The following is a 19,249-nucleotide window of genomic DNA, read 5'->3' on the forward strand; positions in this document are numbered from 1 at the left end:
TTTTAGAGGATGAAAGTTTTCATGTTTTGTCTATGCCAAATTTAAAAAAATAATAATAATAATTGTAGACAAATAATGAAATCTAACTTTTTATGCGGCTCCCCGATTCCTATACTCATATTTAGGAATGTTTTATACTCGTTCTGAAAAAACAAAATTACAAGAAGTTTGACTACCGCACAACAAAAATTGACCGGCATACTTAATTTCAGATTTTGCAATTTTTATGTTATTTTCAACTTGTCTTGTGGAATCGGTTAATTTAGTTAAAATAATTCGAGGAAATAAGTTTAAGACAATTGAAGTAAAAAATGTGTATAATTTAACAGGCCGTACAAGGAAGCCTTCTGGTATCAACATTAGATTATTTTTTATTTACAGCAAGAGAAAATGGTCAATCTGACTAAACATATATGTTTTCACCTGCTAATTTTCATCAGAAAAATTATAGAATATTATGCTTTAAGGTTCGTACAGCTAATAGTCAAATGAACACTTGCCAGGATTCGACGCATCTGCCAATCATTAGCTGAACATATTAACCATTTATACCACCAGAGTAGCCGGGAGGAATGCGATAACTCCTTACATTCTCTATAACATGAAAGATTATTAGACAGAAGCATGAGAACCAATATAAACAATCTAGGTGATGACGAGTCGTCGACCACCGCAATTTAGTTCGGGAGCCATTGTAGAGACCATTAGGATTTTCAGTGCAGATATATAACAAATCAACTACGCAATCCTCGAGATTCGAATCACTTATCTGCCAGGTTTTAGCTCTACATACTAAAACCTTGTAGAGATATTAGGTATTTTTTGGAAACAGATGAGATGAAAAATATGCAACCGCCTTCGCCGCCAATCGAACCACGGACCTCTGGAATACCGGCCCAGCGTGCAGAACCACTACACCACGAAGGCTCGCTAGAAAAGTGGGAGAAATACCTTATAACCTTATACGTATAGATAGAACAAGCACGGAGGGGAAAATAAAATAACTCCAATCTATTCATTTAGCTATCAAATACATATATATCTTTATTGTAATTATAAAAAATACACTGCATAATTTATTAAATGCTTCTAAATTATACGTATCCCTTTTCCTTAGTGCCCACAAGGGGTCGAGCATTTAAGAATGATGAACACTGTTAGTTCGACCCAGTTATGTGATCTGCTAAATTTATTTTCCGTTTACATTATTTACAAAAGCGAAATCTATGTATGCAGGAGGACTCACTCCTAAAGGAATTTATTTTCCAGTTAGCAGTACCAAATCAATGAAAATGGAAAATCAAAACTTCATGCTAAGGTCTCTTTTAAAGTTGAAAGATTCTATCTCTAAGGATATTAAGAGTAGCTTATTTGTTTTTGGTATGAAGAAAGGGGGAACATGGTCAATATACGGACTCTATCTATCTTTTTGTTGTTGTGACTTAGCTCACTTGTCTGACAATAACATTACATACAAGCCCACGAAATTCATCGTGGTAAGCCCCCAAACCGCACAGACGCTACACATTTACAAATATCCATGCCATCTCTGGTATTCGAACCCGTGCCCTTCGGTATGGCAGTCAGCGTCTTTAACCGCTTTACCGTTTGGATGTCGCTTTCTTTTTAAACTATGATTACTACTGCCATTATCCTGCCCATAAAGGATCTACGAGGCTTCTGCTGCCTATTTAAATCCATTCTTTCCATCCGACGCATGAGATGTATTGGAACTATTGGCCGAAGCTTTCGGCGCAAAGTACTTCACTTATACTGTTTTAATATAGCTCACATCGAGAAAATATATGACGAATGACTTATATTTACAAATATACACACACCTGTCGCGATTACAACATTTCTGTTCAACAGTGCACTGCAAAAATTTATCAGTCATATCGCTGGCTGTTATTAAACAGAATCCTGGGTATGCTAGGATTGCCATCAAAGTCAATCGATGATATTGCTCTAAACTTAACTTACTTTTATGCTAATAATTATCTTCGAAAACAAAGGAAAACATTATTGATGTATTTTAAAATGTATAACAAAACACCATCTCGTTCATATGCCAAATATGTGTTAAGAGACATATGTTGCAACTTAATGCTTGATTGCACAGATATAGTAAACATTACGTTGAATAGCGATGATCTAGCTTAAGCGCCAGCAGTGTTTTTCTGCTGCAGGTTGAAATCAACTAAAATATGTGTTTATAGAAGACATTTCTGGTCAGTGGTATTTTCATTTTACAAGAATCTTTCTTGATGCATAATGATATTAATTTCATTGGAAAAAATAATTACAATATGCTTTAACTTTAAAACGTAAGAATTAGGATAATAATTCTAGTCGTTATAAAAACAATCATTAACTGAATGATCTTTATTTTTTATTTCTATATCAATGGCTCTCCTGATGTTTACCTTGTGACGTCAGTTTAGCGAGGTCTGGTCCTAAGACTAATACAAGCAACTGATTTTTTCGTACTTAAGCTGCTATATTCTTATTTAAAATAAATTCCATGTGTGAAAATATTTATTCATATTTATAAGTGGAACCGAATATGGATAAAATGGCAAAGCGAAGTTTTGGGAATTACGGATTACGGATCGGTGTTACTAAATTTATGGATAGCTTCTTGAAATCATGTTACGGTTTTAAACAGTAAAAATGCATGGTCGTTCCTGCAACTTTGAAATTCAAACAAAAAATATCATTTTATTATTATTATTCTTGGTATGTTTATTATGCTTGGTAAATTTATGTTTACCAAACATAATAAAGCCACCAAGCAATTACCAAGCATAATATGGTTATTATGCTTGGTAAATTTATGTTTAATTTTCATGTTTTGTGTTCTTCAAGTGCTTGTTTCATGTTTTTATTTTTACATATTATACTTAATTTCGGAACTCAGGTGTCATTTGAAATTATGAAATGGCTCACACGTTGACCCACGGGTCATAAGTTGCCAAACCGAGTCTTGGATTTAAACAAATCTTCTATATTGTTGCTTGTGTAAGGCAATCAGAGAATTGTAGCAAATCCACCTATGGTTTGACAAGTTACTAATTGTATAAGCTTGTATGTGAGTATTACTAACTGTATAAGCTTGTGTGAGAGTATTACTAACTGTATAAGCTTGTATGTGAGTATTACTAACTGTATAAGCTTGTATGTGAGTATTACTAACTGTATAAGCTGTTAAGGAAACCTTTTTGAGTAAATATTGATGAAATGCTGCTCAAAGCTTTCATATGAGGATCTGGTACTTATGGAATTGTATCATAATGTGTACCGAATAGCAGTTTAATATTTAATCAACGACACCGTCATAATTGTGTTCCGTAATAAAGGTTACGCACTTTGCGCAGAATTGTGATTATAATTCTAGTAAGAATTGTAAGACCCCATTTTTGTGAAGATCATTTTTTACTTCCTTAAATTGTAGATCAATTTTAATTCATAAATCTGATGTGGATACCACATGACTTCCTCACACGGCCTATTAAATTATATCCTTTTTTAATAAAAAAATTTCATTCAACTTCATTTCAACTTATTTGCACAAATATTTAAAAAAAAGTTTTCCTTATTCAATCAATTCAGTTTACCTTTCGCGAAAAGGCAAAAATACATAAAAATTCAAAGCACCTTCATTAAAAATTGTAAAATACAGAAAAACCTAAAACACCAAATACAATTAAAGATAGTAAAAAAAATAATTTTTATATTAAAAATTACAGTTTGTAAGCAAAATTAAGGAATTCGGCCAACGGATAGGGAGAGAAAACTTTCGGTGCTCGAAATTGAAATTTAAAGTTTACTTTTGGTTCCACTGGGCAAACAGACACTGAAGCTGGTGCACCAGTGACTTAATTCACTGTTCTACTAAGAGTTTAAAATATAAACAAATGTCGCCTCGTTAGGCCCAGCGAAATGCTCATAATGCTTTACAGAACATTACCATAGTACATACTACAAATCTTCTTTACAAAGACACTGTTTTGCAAACTTTATAATATTTTACTGTTGATTAAACTGTTGATAATTTACAACTATTGCATGCAGATTAACTAAAGCCATAAAAGCTTTAACCGGAATATAAGAACAACATAATTCAATCGCTTTGAAAGCAAAAAATGCGCAACTCACCAACATATAAGAACCAACGTATAAGAATGAATGTTGAATTTCGAATCTCTTTCAGGATTCATGAGATCTCAACACTGGAATGTGTCACCTCGATTTTTATCTTACACTATCCTTGATGTTTTTTGTAATAAAGATTTTTCGCATCAGTTTATGGTCGCAACACAGCAATGCGAATGGAATATAGATTATTAAAATTGGAAAAACACTATTGGAATTAATCCCATGAGGATTTATTTTTTACTTCAATCAAAAATTACCAATACAAATGTGATCAAAACCTTTTTCCCATTTTCATCCTTTATATCATAATATTCATTATAAGACAAATGACTGATAATTGTTTCTTTTTTCCAACGGCGGGCCCTAGACAGGTGTTGGCCACTGCTAAAGCCTGAAGCAGTGCTACTTTTGTTTATTTTTGGAGGCCCTTAATAGGTGGGCCACCGCCGCCACCAATGAAGGGACAAAGAGTTCACTTTTCCGGGATTCCAATCCAGTCTAATCGTTACGGCAGTCAGAATCACTAACTACTTTTCCATTTGGGCAAATGACTGATAATTGTCAAAGAAATGAATATGAACTTGATTAAAATTAAGTTGAAAAAATATGCAAGAAAGAATTAACTTTTATATTTGTTTAATTTAGACAAGCTGCTTAATTATTTAATTACAATTTGTATTTGTAAGTTATATTCTAAATTCCTCTGAATTCGTGAATATCAGAGCGACTAATGCAACACAAATGGTAGAGAAATAATAAAAATTACTTTCTAATTTAGGAATCTTGTGAATTTATTTTATATTTTTGCCAATACTTTGAAATAAATTTGTGCACATTCCCACACTTGATGTACCTAGTTAACTTCTGTTCCTATAGCAATAATATGGCGGCTATAACTGCAACGCATTGTGCAGGCTTAACGCCAAACAAAAATAATCTCTGACACGCACAGTCTTTATTAACAGATATTAGTGGAATTGATGTGTTTGCAGCTAAGAATCACTTTTTTCTCAACAAAAGAAATGCTTAAGAGCTTAAGTGATTAAATGTTTACTCACTAAATTAAGTTACACATACAATTCTGCTAATTTATTTTCAATTAGGTATCCCATTACCACGTAGTTGAACGAAAATATATCTACTTAGAAGGGGAAATTTAATATAGCTTTTCGAACTGTCTTCTTGAATAATCATCTACAAGTAGTTCATTCATATCCTTTCACTTAAAAATTCTTTGCATTAACGTTCATAAACCTAAAATGTAGAATACCGTTAAAGTAATTACCAAACAGTTACTTTGAATTTTGTGATTAATGACAGGTATCTCTTATTTTATGAACGTTTGCTTAAAACCCATTCTTATCGTGCCTTAGAATTTTGTTAATGCCCTTTTGCTTTTATGATAAAAGTGAAAGGCAAAAGTACTGTTCATCCATTGTTCTGTGGGAAGATTAAAAAATAAGTTGTGATTGTGAAGAAACATGCTCCTTTAGAGCAGTTTTAGGTTTATTTACGAAGAATGTAAGACAGTCAATAGCTGACAGTTGGAAGGAAGCCGAGATTCCATCGTTCTACCAGGTTAGAGAGTGTTGTCTCATATCTCCACATATCTAGCATTAGAAAAATTATAATAAGGATAACATCAAGTAATCTTGTAACTTATCGTTGTCGTTGTGGCTCAGGGCATTATTTTATATTACGCAATTTCACTATGTGAAATGTTCATAATGCTTTACAGAACATTCCCTTTACCATAGTACATACTACAAATCTTCTTTACAAAGGCACCGTTTTGCAAGCTTTATAATGTTTTACAAATATACATTACGAGATATCCAGTTACACTAGAATAGAATGTTACACTTTTAGGTGTAAGCATAGTGGATATTACGTTTTCGCTGTAGGCACTGTTCCTTTTAGAAGGAAAAAAGAAAAGTTATATAACGAAGCTTATGTCGGTACCGTATTATGCTAATTTGTGATAACATTGGGGATTTTTGCTGTCTGATGATGCTTTTTCATCATAAACTTACCGTGAGCTTGTGTCTTGTTACTAGGAATTTTAAGGTGGTTTTCTCTGCTAAGTGAGCAGATGGTAAGATAATGGTCTGAAGAGGCAGTTTCGATATAGGCACAGAGATCGGTATTGCTGACGCCGTGTCTTTTGAAATACTCAGTAAAGGAACTGTGTCGTATAATAAATCTTCTTACTTGCAGAGAAGTGATGCTGCGGTTGTCTTCATCTTGTAGGATGTAGTAGTATATGGCGGTCTGGTTCACATTTATCCCAATCTGTTTTCCATTTGATTTGTCGCTTGCATTTCAATTGTTTTTTCAAATTTCAGCTCTGCCAAAGTGTTGATTGTAGATAACGAATACTTCCTGTTTTTGTCTCTTTAGATCGCCTTTCAGAAGTTTTGTTACCACACAGTACAGCATGCGCTTTTACCCAGATGAGTGTGATCTTATGATGTTCATACCCCCATAAGTCTCTCTGGATTTAACTACTGAGGATATGTCGTGATGGTTGAGAATGAACAGAAGTAGCGACATGCTATCGGTGTGATGAGGATTTCTTGTAGGCTTTGTAAAGTGATGTACTGTATAGTTCTGGAAATAGCTATTACTTCTCCTTTAAACACCATATTGTTATCGCTTGGTCGCTGCTTCCAGTGGTGTAAACTCCAAGATTAAAAACTATTGCGCTGTTTACTTTGTTTTCCATGCATGAGCCATCCGTATATACAGTCGAAGTGTTATTGCAGAAAATGTTACCATAGTGACGATATATGTTTATACCTTTTCCTTTAAACACTCAGTGACCATAGAACATAGTAGCTGGCATTTAGTTGTTTGAATGATGCCACTGATCAAAGAATCTCGCATTCTGAAGATGAAGTGCTGATTTAATTATTGCTTCTTGATCTACTCGATATATAGTTGTGTTAGGCATATTAGGACATTAAGCGATATAGTCGCTGTTGCGAAATGCACTTATGATATTGACGCTGGTGAGCAATGGAGACTGTGAAGTGGTTTTCCCTTGCATCGGTTGGGTCTAGATTGGAACAGCATATGTTTTCGATGATAGTTGAGCAGAGATACTTTCGAATGTTTCTAGGCTACTGAGTTGTTTCCTTGGAATTGTCGTAGCTTTTGCGCAAAGTTGCTAGTACGTTGCTTAACTTTATTATCACCAGAGATCCAAGTCGATCTTCGATCCCACATAAAGCCAAATATTTTAGTTCATTGATGATTTGCTCCTGCTAGCGTTCATAAGGTGGTGTTCCCCTTGAATCCCTTTTTCAGAAACATAAGGGCCTTTAGGAATTGGATAAGATTGAAGGATACTGTTAAGTGTGTCTATCGGATCTTTTCTTATATTATTTTTCGATCCTCGTTTTGTAGACTGTTGTTTCCTTCTCAAATAACTCTATAATAGTTGTTGGAATATAGTCATCTCTCCGTTTTCAACCTGCAAAGTAATACTTTGCATTTGTTTAACTGTATGCGGAGGGGGGGGGAGATCCTCGGTCCACCAGTTAAGTGTCTACAATTCCTTTACTTCTCTGTTTGGCAGTATTTCCGCACATGCTCAAGACTTGCGTTGTAATGAGGTTGAGGCTTCACCACCTGTGCCTTTCTTGCAGATCTGACATAACTGTGAAAAGATTTTGCTTTGTCTTGAAAAAAGTGGCTGCCCAGTTGCGCGAATATCCTAAGATCTGGCTATCCTCTGCCTGTATGTACGACATACGTTCGTGAGGTGTTACGCAGCTTCAAAACAGTGGCTAATGTATGGTCCTCAAGCTGCTGACCTTGTGGACTGATAAATGAGTATTCAGTTTGCACTGCGTGCATTGTAATCTCATGAGAAGATTTTTAAAAGGACTGAACGTATTGCATTGCGGTTATCGATATCTATTTCTTCTTTACGTACGTATATCGAGGTAATTGCTGTTGCAAAATGAGTTAACTTCTGATATATAACTGCATGATCACCTTCTGTCATGCAGTAAGTTTGAGACCAGTTTGGATTGCGATAGGTAATGCCTTCTCTTTGTGTTTCACCTCGGGTATCGTTAATGCATTCACAGGTATCCCACTGCAAAAGGTAGCCAGAAACTTTCCTTTTTTTTTAATGTATGGTTCTCGCGCTAAGATTAAATCTGCCTATTTCCGACTGCATAGGGAACCGCATGTGCTATAACTACCTGCGCGCGTTGCAGGTTTATTTGAATGCGTCTAATATAAACAGTTTCCGGGGTTGTTGTAGTAATATTCGTAGGCTGTAATACGAATCGTCTGATGTTGCAGCGAAGTATAATCTGATATAATAGTATATTGTCAGAAACCTCCCTTTTCTATTATTGCTTACCGTTAATGCAAAATGGCTATGTTTGTCTGCTGCTGTATATCTTATACTAGTCAGAGCAATATGAGCAATTTCTCTGCTGCTGTATATCTTATACTAGTCAGAGCAATATAAGCAATATAGTCTGTTGTTGCATGTCTCTTGCCATATGTCCAAATTCTTGGCCGCTATAATATCCCTTGGTGCCAAAGGACTGCATGACGTGGTATACGTGCCATCCGGTGAAGATACGATGTTGCTGTAAGATAGTGCTGCTGATTGGGATAATACAATCAATTTGACGTTGTTGTTCTTGGTAGTTATTCTGTAAAGCACTCTGGAATCAGCATGGGTAATATTAAGATCCGAGTATAAAAGATTTTCTGTGTCTGATTTTCGTACTCTGGGGCTGATATCATGACTTGTGTACTTGGGTTGTCTTTTGGCAGGAATTTTATTTGCACAAATGTTGATGTCTCTTCTTTTAGTTTCATTTCCAGTTTCTTTAGCTTTCTGTTGCGTTTATATTCTATATCAGAAACTTGTTTCTAAATGAGTCTGGCTGTCATAATTTTGATCCCAGATAACGTTATGTTTGTGAGTTTAGCCTGCAGTTTCTCAAATGTTTGCTCGGCTTTTGAAAACAAAGCTCGCTGATTTGGGCGGGTTTTTTTAAGGCTTTTGCGTACTGTATTGATGACTGAGCGATTGAAGTTGCTATATGGAGGTTAAATCTTGTTATATTAACTGATTCTTTTGTGGTTGAAAAGCCTTTGTGATGTTTTAATGGGGATTGGATTTCTCCCCTTTCTGAAATTTCCTAGAAAGCTTTTAATTTCTTCGATATAGAACATATAATTTCAATATAAATTTTAAATATCATATCGAAATATTCTTTTCTGATAGAATTAGAGTTATACTTTTAAAGCATGTTTTTTTTTAATTTGAACTCCCTAGTTATTACTATCATATTAAAAATAATGTAATATAAACGTTACTTTCGCTGAAATATATGTTAGCCATATATTTCTATAGTAACATCTATCGATACGTCGTTACAGTCAGTAATTTGCCTATTTCATAACGGTAGTAATTATGAATAAAAATTAAATAAATGTGAAAACATAATTCACAATGAAATGCCTGAAAGCACAAATCAAAATAATTCTAAAAAGGGTTTCCTGCACATTTCTGTTCTTACTACATATCGAACATAATTTTTAATGAAAAGCAAAGCAAAGAACCGTAATTCGAAACTGTCACGACAGTAGATCATATGAGCCCATAATTACATCAGTGGATCGTGTAAACCCACAACTAAAGCCCATAATTATAGGATTTTACAAAAAAACAAAATGAGGTAATACAGCCAGCTCTGCACTTGCTCTTCACAGGTACTTCTGACATTCACTCGCTAAGTGAATACTAAATGACAGGTTTTGATCGAATCTTAGGAAAAGTAGAGGAAGTCAGCAACTTAACCATTAATTTCCTTACGATCCATATAACAAAAGCATTTTTTCTTTTAATACTTGTAATCCCCAAGAAACTAATCAGCGCAGTTTCTAGCAACATCAAGAAAATGTTTCATTTGCAGAACAGGTAGCGAAGGTTTAGTCATCAGTAGCATAAACTAAACAACTAACCCACTTATAATTCTTTTCAAGAAGTAGTTACACAAGCTTCAGCATTTTATATTCTTCTTTCTTAGTCATAACTGACGCAATGAAATTATCTCTTAAAATAATTTACTTAAAATAATTTTCTTAATATTTCATAAAAAACATGTATCGGATGCATATTTCATTTTCTACAAAACAATTTCAGATTGTTACAAAACTGTAAAACATCAGAAATATCTTTTAAATATATTTTGTTAAATCTCTATAACAAATATCCTAAATAATGATATTTTAATTAAATGTCTAAGCACCTCGCTCGAGTTAATGTTATATTTTTAAAGATTTTTCAGATTATACAGATTTATATTATTTTGTTAAATCTCTATAACAAATATCATAAATAATGATATTTTAATTAAATGTCTAAGTAGCTCGCTCGAGTTAATGTTATATTTTTAAAGATTTTTCAGATTATACAGATTTCACTCCTATATTTAGACATTTGAATACATATAATAAGTAACTGAAAAATAAGGCGGAATATATTTTTCAATTAACTTTGGAATAAAAGCGTTCTCTAAATATAACATTTTCTAAAACCTAAAAATTATTTTAAATATTATTTAAATCATTTAATTAGCATAATATTCACTTACCTTTTTCTATTTATTAGAGTGCTATATTTATTATTCCTGTTTTCGTTATAATGCCGTTTTCGCTATTCATTAAAATTCAAAATTATAAATTAGAATGCATTTCATTTTGCTGTCTCTTTTCCAAATATTACAATCTTATCATAGTGATTTAAATTTGAACATTATATTTGAAATCCATTTTTTCACTTGATTGCGGAACTGTCATTTAGATCTCCATTTTCGTTACAAAATGCTAGACTTTTTCAACTCAGTTTAATTATAAAAAATTAGATATTTAAGAAAGTTTTCTGCTAATACAGCAATATCAAAAATCCAAATAAAATATGTTTTAAATACTTATAAAGTAGTTTGAAAATCTTAGCTTAATTGAAAGATACTATTTTGCTTTAAATTAACAACGTTCCATTCCTTTTTTTTTTTTTCTTATAACTAACACATTTGTGCAAAATGAAATATTCACATTACACTTACCACCGTTTAAAAATATTCTAGCTAATGTTACATTAACACCCGACTGCTAAGCAGGAAACAATCATTTATGAATGCTGTTTCGTTAAAACAATTACTATAGGAATATAAAAAGCATAATTGTTTAAAATAAGATTGCTTTATGTTGCAATAAAAAATTTAAAAGGCAATTTTAACTTGACTTTTTACTATTCAGAAAGATTTAAATGAAGTATATAATATTATTTAAATAGTATAACTTATTTCTCTACATAAATTCTCACAATAAAATACGCTAAAATAAGTCATGTGATTTAATCTGCGTAAATATGTGTAACCAACTTTTAAAATATTGTAATACTGCAAAACTGATTTTAAAATATACTGCATAGTAAATCAACACTGAATTTGCACTTATCAGATTGATCTCAAGAAAATAAAATTTCTAATATTATTTTTGGAAAATGAAACCGTCATTTTAAAAATTAAAATTTATTGTAAACATTTTATTAACTTCTCACAAATTTTGAAGCATTATATGCATACAAATCCCGAGCTATCAATAAGATTACTGCAAAGTTCGTGGCACTTATTTTTATTTTACATTTTTATGATTAGTTATCAATAGTAAAAATGCTCACCAGCAATAAAAATATTTTGAAAAACAGAATTTTAAAGAATGAACTAATTTAGAGTTGAAAAAAATTTTTACCTCAAAGTCAACGTTACCGGAAGGAAATCCCTGCGCAGGGGAAAAATAAAACTCGGAAAGTTTGTTTTTCCCTAACAAGCGCAATGTCTGCTCCAGTGCAGTACTTATCATCAAATGGTGGTTAGGGCCGTTCGAAAACTTGAAGGCATCCCGGATTTAAGAGTCGCTGCGCTGGATTTCTGCGCATTAGCGCTTCGTGGGCGGTATGCACATTCTGTATCCGAATTCCTATCACTGTTCGGAAAGATGTTTACGGCGAGAGCATTATAGTATTTCAAATCTCATACTCCAAGAAATTTGTAAATGGGTGCTAAATAGGTTTGACAACACTTAAGTTAGTTATAAACAGAATTAACAATGATATGGCAATAGGGGATAACAAGTGTAAGGCATACTGAATACTCCAGATTTCATCTTTCTCTCAGTAGTTCTTTCCTGTTCTTAGTAAATTTAACTGCTAATACATAGACTTCTTAGTAAATTTAACTGCTAATAAAATTTTAATTTAAGTTTCTCTATATTCCTTTTATTCCTGCAAAGAGAGAGCAAATAATGCTAAAGAGAGTTTGTAATTTCTGTATTTTATGCTTCAGAATTTCTTTAAAAAAGTCAGAGACTAACTTTGTAAGTCATGTTAAGTTTGGTTATTTGAATATGGCAAAGCGCACGTAGCCTATCACCCTAAGGGAAGAGGTAATTTCGTGGAGGAAGTTTCAAGGGAAACTGACACGTATTCACTTTTCACATGGGAAAAACCAGGCAAATCCGTTAACCTGGATCTGAACCCAGGTCTAATTGCTGCTATTCAGGGGGTTTAACGACTGGTCCTCTTAACGTCGATTAGATATATTATTTAGATTCTGGCAAAGCATGTTCAGAGGCAAGACTCTTCATAGACTTAGATTTTCGGCAAAAAGCCTGCTTAGAAGTAAGACTTTTCATAGACTTAGATTTTGGCAAACCTGCTCAGAGGCAAGACTCTTCATAGAATTATTAGATTTTGGCAATGCCTGATCAAAGGCAAAACTCTTCATAGACTTAGATTTTTGGCGAAGCTTGCTCATAGGCAAGTCTCTTCATAGACTACACTTCTCAGTAAAATTGGTTAATATTCATTTTCCAGAAGACCCACCAGCGGCCGAGCAGTAAAAGCTGCTGAACACCGCTAGTTCGCTCCGGGGCTCGTCTCCCGGAGAACGGGCTAGTAGCGTTGGTCTTCTTGTGGTTTTTAGCATGCACAAGAAACAACGAGCCAGCTAAAAAAGTCCTAAATGGGGCATCTCTCACTTTCCGTGTAGCGCCAAAAAGCGGAACCCGTAATAAATAGCTAAATAAAATTAATTTTACAAAGGGAGGAAACCAGCGAACCAGTTCGATGAGATTTAAAGCTGAATCTAACTACCAGGATTCAGCGGTTTTTCCCGCTCGACCGCTGGCGAGCATTGTGCAGGGAAAGTTTAATTAGGTTTTACATAATTTAAAATGAAAATACTTGATGCACATAAAAGAAGGGAATACAAGTCATTTTTATTTTCTCTATATTTCAAAACATATATGTTAGAAAAGATGGCAATGAGATTTATTTTCTTGTTAAAAAACTGCGCACAACTCTATAAAAATCTTCCTGTCACTTTGGATAGATTTCTATCATAAAATGGAGTTGTATCCTAAATTATACTTTTTAAAAACTAAATTGTAACCTGAAAATTTCAGATTATAGCCAAACATCTCTAAGAGCATACCATTAAAATTTTAAGAAGTTAGTAATAGTTAAAGATTCAAAAAATGGATAGCTAAAACATTTTTTAATATTGCAATGGAATCATAGTATCCTGCTCAGAGTTGAATGCTTGAAGCAATTTTAAGCTAAAAAATTGTGAATTTTTCTACTAGTTAAGACTTATTCCCCTGGGAATTTGAGGTATAAACTACTTAATCATATAAGCTAAACCATGCTGCTCAAAATAACAGTGTGAAATGCTAGAAAAGGATTCCTATGATATTATTTCATCTTAGCTATCGTCAGGTGGAGCTTTTTCCCCTTATTTAATAAAAAAAGACTTAATTTATTAAGATGCACCTGCGTATTTTTGTAAATGAGATCTTTAGCTCACGTGGCTTCCAACAAATATTTCTCTCACGTAATAGTGCTTTTTATTTTTACCAGCACAAGAAATGTACCAACTAAAACAGTAAAAGCTTCGAAGATGTTTCCTTCAAGATGTTCATTGTTCTAATATTTATCTTTAAAGAGAACATGAAATATTCTAGGACTGCAATTTTTTATATGTTCATTCCTCTGATATTTGGACTTGGTAATATCTATATCATATATTTGCTGCATTTCTGCATCATAAAAAATAAGGTGAGAAATTTCTCGCGTCAGATATATTATCCAGGCTTTTAATCTTAAACCTTGGGGCCACTTTTAGCAATATTTTTGCCAAGAAACCACTTTACGTTATAAGGCATTTCTCCCGCCTTCTTAGCGAGCCTTCGCGGTATAGTGGTCTGCACGCTCAGCGCCTAATTGAGAGGTACGCGGTTCGATTCCAGGAGAAGGCGTTGGATATTTTTCATCTTCCCTGCTTCCAAAAATTACCCAATGTCTCTACAGTGGCGGCCAAACTTAAAGGGTATTGGATAATGACTCTCCCCACCCAGGATTTGGCGATTGGGTCCCCTAAAAACCCCAGTCGCCCTTTAAAAGGAGAGTATATAAGGTATTTCTCCCACCTTCTTAGCGAGCCTTCGTGGTGTAGTGGTCTGCACACTCAGCGCTTATTTGAGAGGTCCGCGGTTCGATTCCAGGCGAAGGCGTTGCATATTTTTCATCTTTCCTGCTTCCAAAAATCGAAGCTATCGTGTAGGTAAATAAAAGAGATAGTATGGAAGTAACACCCTATTTTTTAGCTTAACTTTAAAGCAACTGCTAATTTTGAAAGACCGTTAAGGAATTAAAAGAATGTTTCAAGGATAATAATACTGATAAAAGAATAAAGTTTTAGGGCCGCATATTAGGATTTTGCTCTCCGAATTTATTTAATTAGAAACTCCAGAAAAATTTGTTCACATAATAATTCACAGTCACGAGGTTTTGCGTTAACTTTCCTAGTTACTGTTAGTCTGATTTTACTTTCATTTCTACTTTCGTAGACTCCAACGCCCAAGAATGCAAATTATTTAAAGTATGAATAAGCGCAAAGTTCTTGAGTTTAGACTCAGTGAACACTTTGCAGCATGGGACTGTCGTTCTGCGTAGCTACCCTGTTTGCCTCATCGCTTCTAAGCTTCGGATATCCGTCCTCGCTTCGGAAACACTTAGTGTCGAGGCAAAGAGGGCATGCTGATTTTATATTTTGAATTCAGTTTGAATTTAATTGACTAACTGTCGTAAGTGACAGAATTTATCAGTTGCGAAATTTCTAATTGCAATAGAGTATACTAGCGTCTTCATCCGAAATTAAATGTAAAGAAAGAATACTAAAATTCGAAAGCTTAAACATTTTATATTACGCCAACAGGAGCGTTTTTCTCTTTTACACTCACATACACGTTTCAAGAGAATCTGGGTTAACGTTCCGTTGGGCAAAAAATATTTAAAAACAACATATTTTTGGAATTTCTGATAGACGATCTCGCGCGCTGGAGATAAAAATATTTTATTCCATACAATGTTGTCACTGCGCACTTTGAAATCGCTACGTGTTTTAATCCAACATTTCTTAAAGTTTAACAAAACAAGAAATGGGTATTAAATCCAGTTCGAAATTTAAAATTTGGGCTTCCAGGTGCTTAGACGGACAGGTGCCCAGGTGGAGGACTACGTTATTCGTAATTTTATGACTTTAAGTGCTGTATCAATAATGTATTTTCAGAATTTGAAAACTTATAAAACACTTGTGTAAAATTTCTTTCGCTGTACTAAATCTAACAAAATTATAAATTAAAGACACCAGCAAATCACAAAAAGATGCCATTGAATGGCATTTAAGGACAAAACTTATAAGGTATTTCTCCCACTTTCCTAGCGTCCTTCGTGGTGTAACGATAGCACGCTGGGCCGGTATTCCAGAGGTCCGTGGTTTGATTCCCGGTGAAGGCGGTTGCATATTTTTCATCTTTTCTGCTTCCAATTAACCTAATGTCTCTACAAACTCAACCTCGAATTATTTATTTACTAACCGAGCCCTGAATTCAAATTGAAAATGACCTCAAAAATCTCAAACTTTGAAATTAAATATAATATTTTCATAAATATAAGGACCAGATGAAGGATTAAAAATTTAGAGTTTGAATTTTATATGAAATTAGTTTTTTTATTTAAAATTACGAAAACACGAATCTTTGCGTCATTTAAAGCATTTTTTGTAACTGGAACTATGTATCTACTACTAAGGTTTGCCAAAATAAATTCCGGATAAGGACCTTTCGTGCACACTAAGAGTAATGCAGAAGGATCCCGTAAATGTAAAATAATCATTTTAGGTCTTAGGAACTTCTTTATCGATTTCTGTTTCAAAGATTCTTCTTACAAAATGTAATACTTATAACAGAGAGACTAACCCACTGTTAGTATCATACTATTTCAGACTTTGTTCAGGGGAATAAGATTCAAAAATTCGAAACAACATATATAAAATGACTCTTCATCCTCTTCTTTGTCTCACCTTCCCAAAGAGCAACATAATTAAGGCTCATATTGTAGATGAATTTCTTTTTCAGTACTCATTATAGAAGTATTTTTTCTCAGTACTCATTATAGAAGGATTTCTTTCCCAGTACTCATTATAGAAGGATTTCTTTCCCAGTACTCATTATAGAAGGATTTCTTTCCCAGTACTCATTATAGAAGGATTTCTTTCTCAGTACTCATTATAGAAGAATTTCTTTCTCAGTACTCATTATAAAAGTATTTTTCCTCAGTACTCATTATAGAGGGATTTCTTTCTCAGTTCTCATTATAGTAGGTTTCTTCCTCCGTACTCATTATAGAAGTATTTCTTTCCCAGTACTCATTATAGAAGGATTTCTTTCTCAGTATTCATTTTTCAGTATATTTCTTTCTCAGTGAAGAGCCTTTCCTTATTTATGACATTGAGACGATAGTTTAATTGGCATTCGAATTTTCCATTGAAAAGTTTCGATTGAGTAAGGAAGGTATAGATAAAAGATAAAGCTATTTAAATCTTTTTATAATTTCTATGAATACCCTGCTCAATGTTAAAGGGTTTATCTCCTGAGTTAATTTTGGATGATGGCTGTGGACTGATAGTTCTACTTAGCGTCAGTGACTACTAGTCATTGACACTTTCGTTACATGAATATAAGCCAGTTCCTAGCTTTTAAGCTCTTAGCGGAGAGAGAGGTTTAGTCCTCCATGAAGACACCTCATCCCTTACAGCAGAGGCGGATTAGGCTGCAGGGAAATTTAGCGAAGCGCCGGTGGTCATACTAGTTTCACCTTGTTACCTGATATCCATCGTTCAAAATAACTGAAATAGAACGGTAACAACAATAAATAAATAAATGAAATTCATCAAAAAAAATTTATGACACAACAAAAAACTAAATTTCAAATATGAACTAATGATACACGTATTAAACTCATGGTCGTAATCCCGTTTTCATTAGCTTGACACAAATTCATAACTAATTGATCAATTCTTTACTATAAAGCAAGAAACAAGCTTCTCCTCAAGCCAGAATTGACTTTGCCTTTTCTTTATGTCTTTGTAAGAAACCAGGGTATGCTTGAAGGCTGTGTTCTGAGCATCATCTAATGCAGTTCAAAACTAAATTCTGTTCTAAAGGGACATCCTCCAGCTATCAGGTAATGTTGATGATATCCAGATAAGTCGCCGAGTAAGAGATATGAGGTATGTGGAAAGACAATTGCAGATCTCTGTTAAAAGCATTAAGAAATGGTCAGATGAACAAGTTTTTGTGTTTTTAAAATAGAAATATGTTTGCATGTACTTTTCTAAAAGGCGTCATCTCCCTCCTGAGCCTGAGCAACGTCTTCATGGATCATTGATCCCAAAACACTTCCAAAGTGAAATTTTAGGAGGGTTGTTAAACCTCTCCTTCCGCATGTTATTTACATAAAGAAGAAATGTTTCAAAGTGTTAATTTTCTATAAGTCCTTGCGAACACTCTTGAGGAGGATATAGTTACTCTTTGCTTTACATTTGTAGACCATTTAGCTGTTCCAGAATTGATTACTGCTTAATAATTTATAGATCAGTACGATCTTTACTGAAACTGAATCCTATTCATCATCACGCACTGCAGATTTCTTTTGCTGATTTTAGAACATCTTCTGTCCAGAGCATGAATGTTGATCCTTACAAATCATCACTCCAGTTGAGACGTCAACAGTTGTAGTTTCATCATTATTTCAACATATTATCACAGCCTGATCATCCGTGTAAGCTGCTTTTGTTTGATAACATACACGAACCTCTAATTGAATAGCGGCCATCTTGTGTGTTTTCTTTCTGTTTAAGTTTTTGCTCGCTGATTAAAGAGAATATTGTGACTGATATGTATATTCAAACATTAAAGCATTTTAAACTTTCATCTTAGAAAGCAGCGTTATTCCACCATCGTAACAAAAGAAATACTAGCGAGATCATATATAGGCAGATCATTTTTGAGCACAAATTAAAGTGCATTAGATACGTTCTTGCACATATAGACTGTCATAAAGTAACTAATAATTTTAGAGCATTTTTTGTGATTGGTAATCAAATAAAAAGCATTTGTTTGCGTAATAGTTGGACAGTTTTCGTCTTTAAATTAACTATGGTATACTGTATATGTACCTTCATGACTAAGGTATGCCGAAGAAATTTCATTATTTATACGGACTCGTTAAGTAAACTAAAATCTTTATAAACATTTTTCGACACCAATAATCCTGTAGTTGTTGAAGTTCCGAAGTTAATCTTGAGGAACCGTGGGTATGAGATTCTTTACTACTGGGTTCCCAGACTTGTAGGGATAAAAGGTAATAAGCTGACAGACATCACAATAAAGTCTGATATTGAAATGTCTAGTTGGCTCGTTCCTTCCTTCAATATTATCATCAAGCATCTGAGATGTTCAGTTCTGTAAAACGCTGAGAAATATTTAACCTACAATAGAATATAACGAGACTAACAGAAGCCGAAGAAAGAAAGCTCTTTTAACTCGTCTCAGAATTGACTATTCTTAAGTTACACATAATTACCTTCCGTTCACTCTAAGTATAATCTATTCTTTTGGAGCCTCATATTTTAGTAGAATTCCTTTATTT

This window comes from Stegodyphus dumicola, chromosome 2 (assembly GCF_044657685.1).
Source record: "Stegodyphus dumicola isolate Sdum_Otavi_A_Nest chromosome 2, ASM4465768v1".
Taxonomy (NCBI): Eukaryota; Metazoa; Arthropoda; class Arachnida; order Araneae; family Eresidae; genus Stegodyphus; species Stegodyphus dumicola.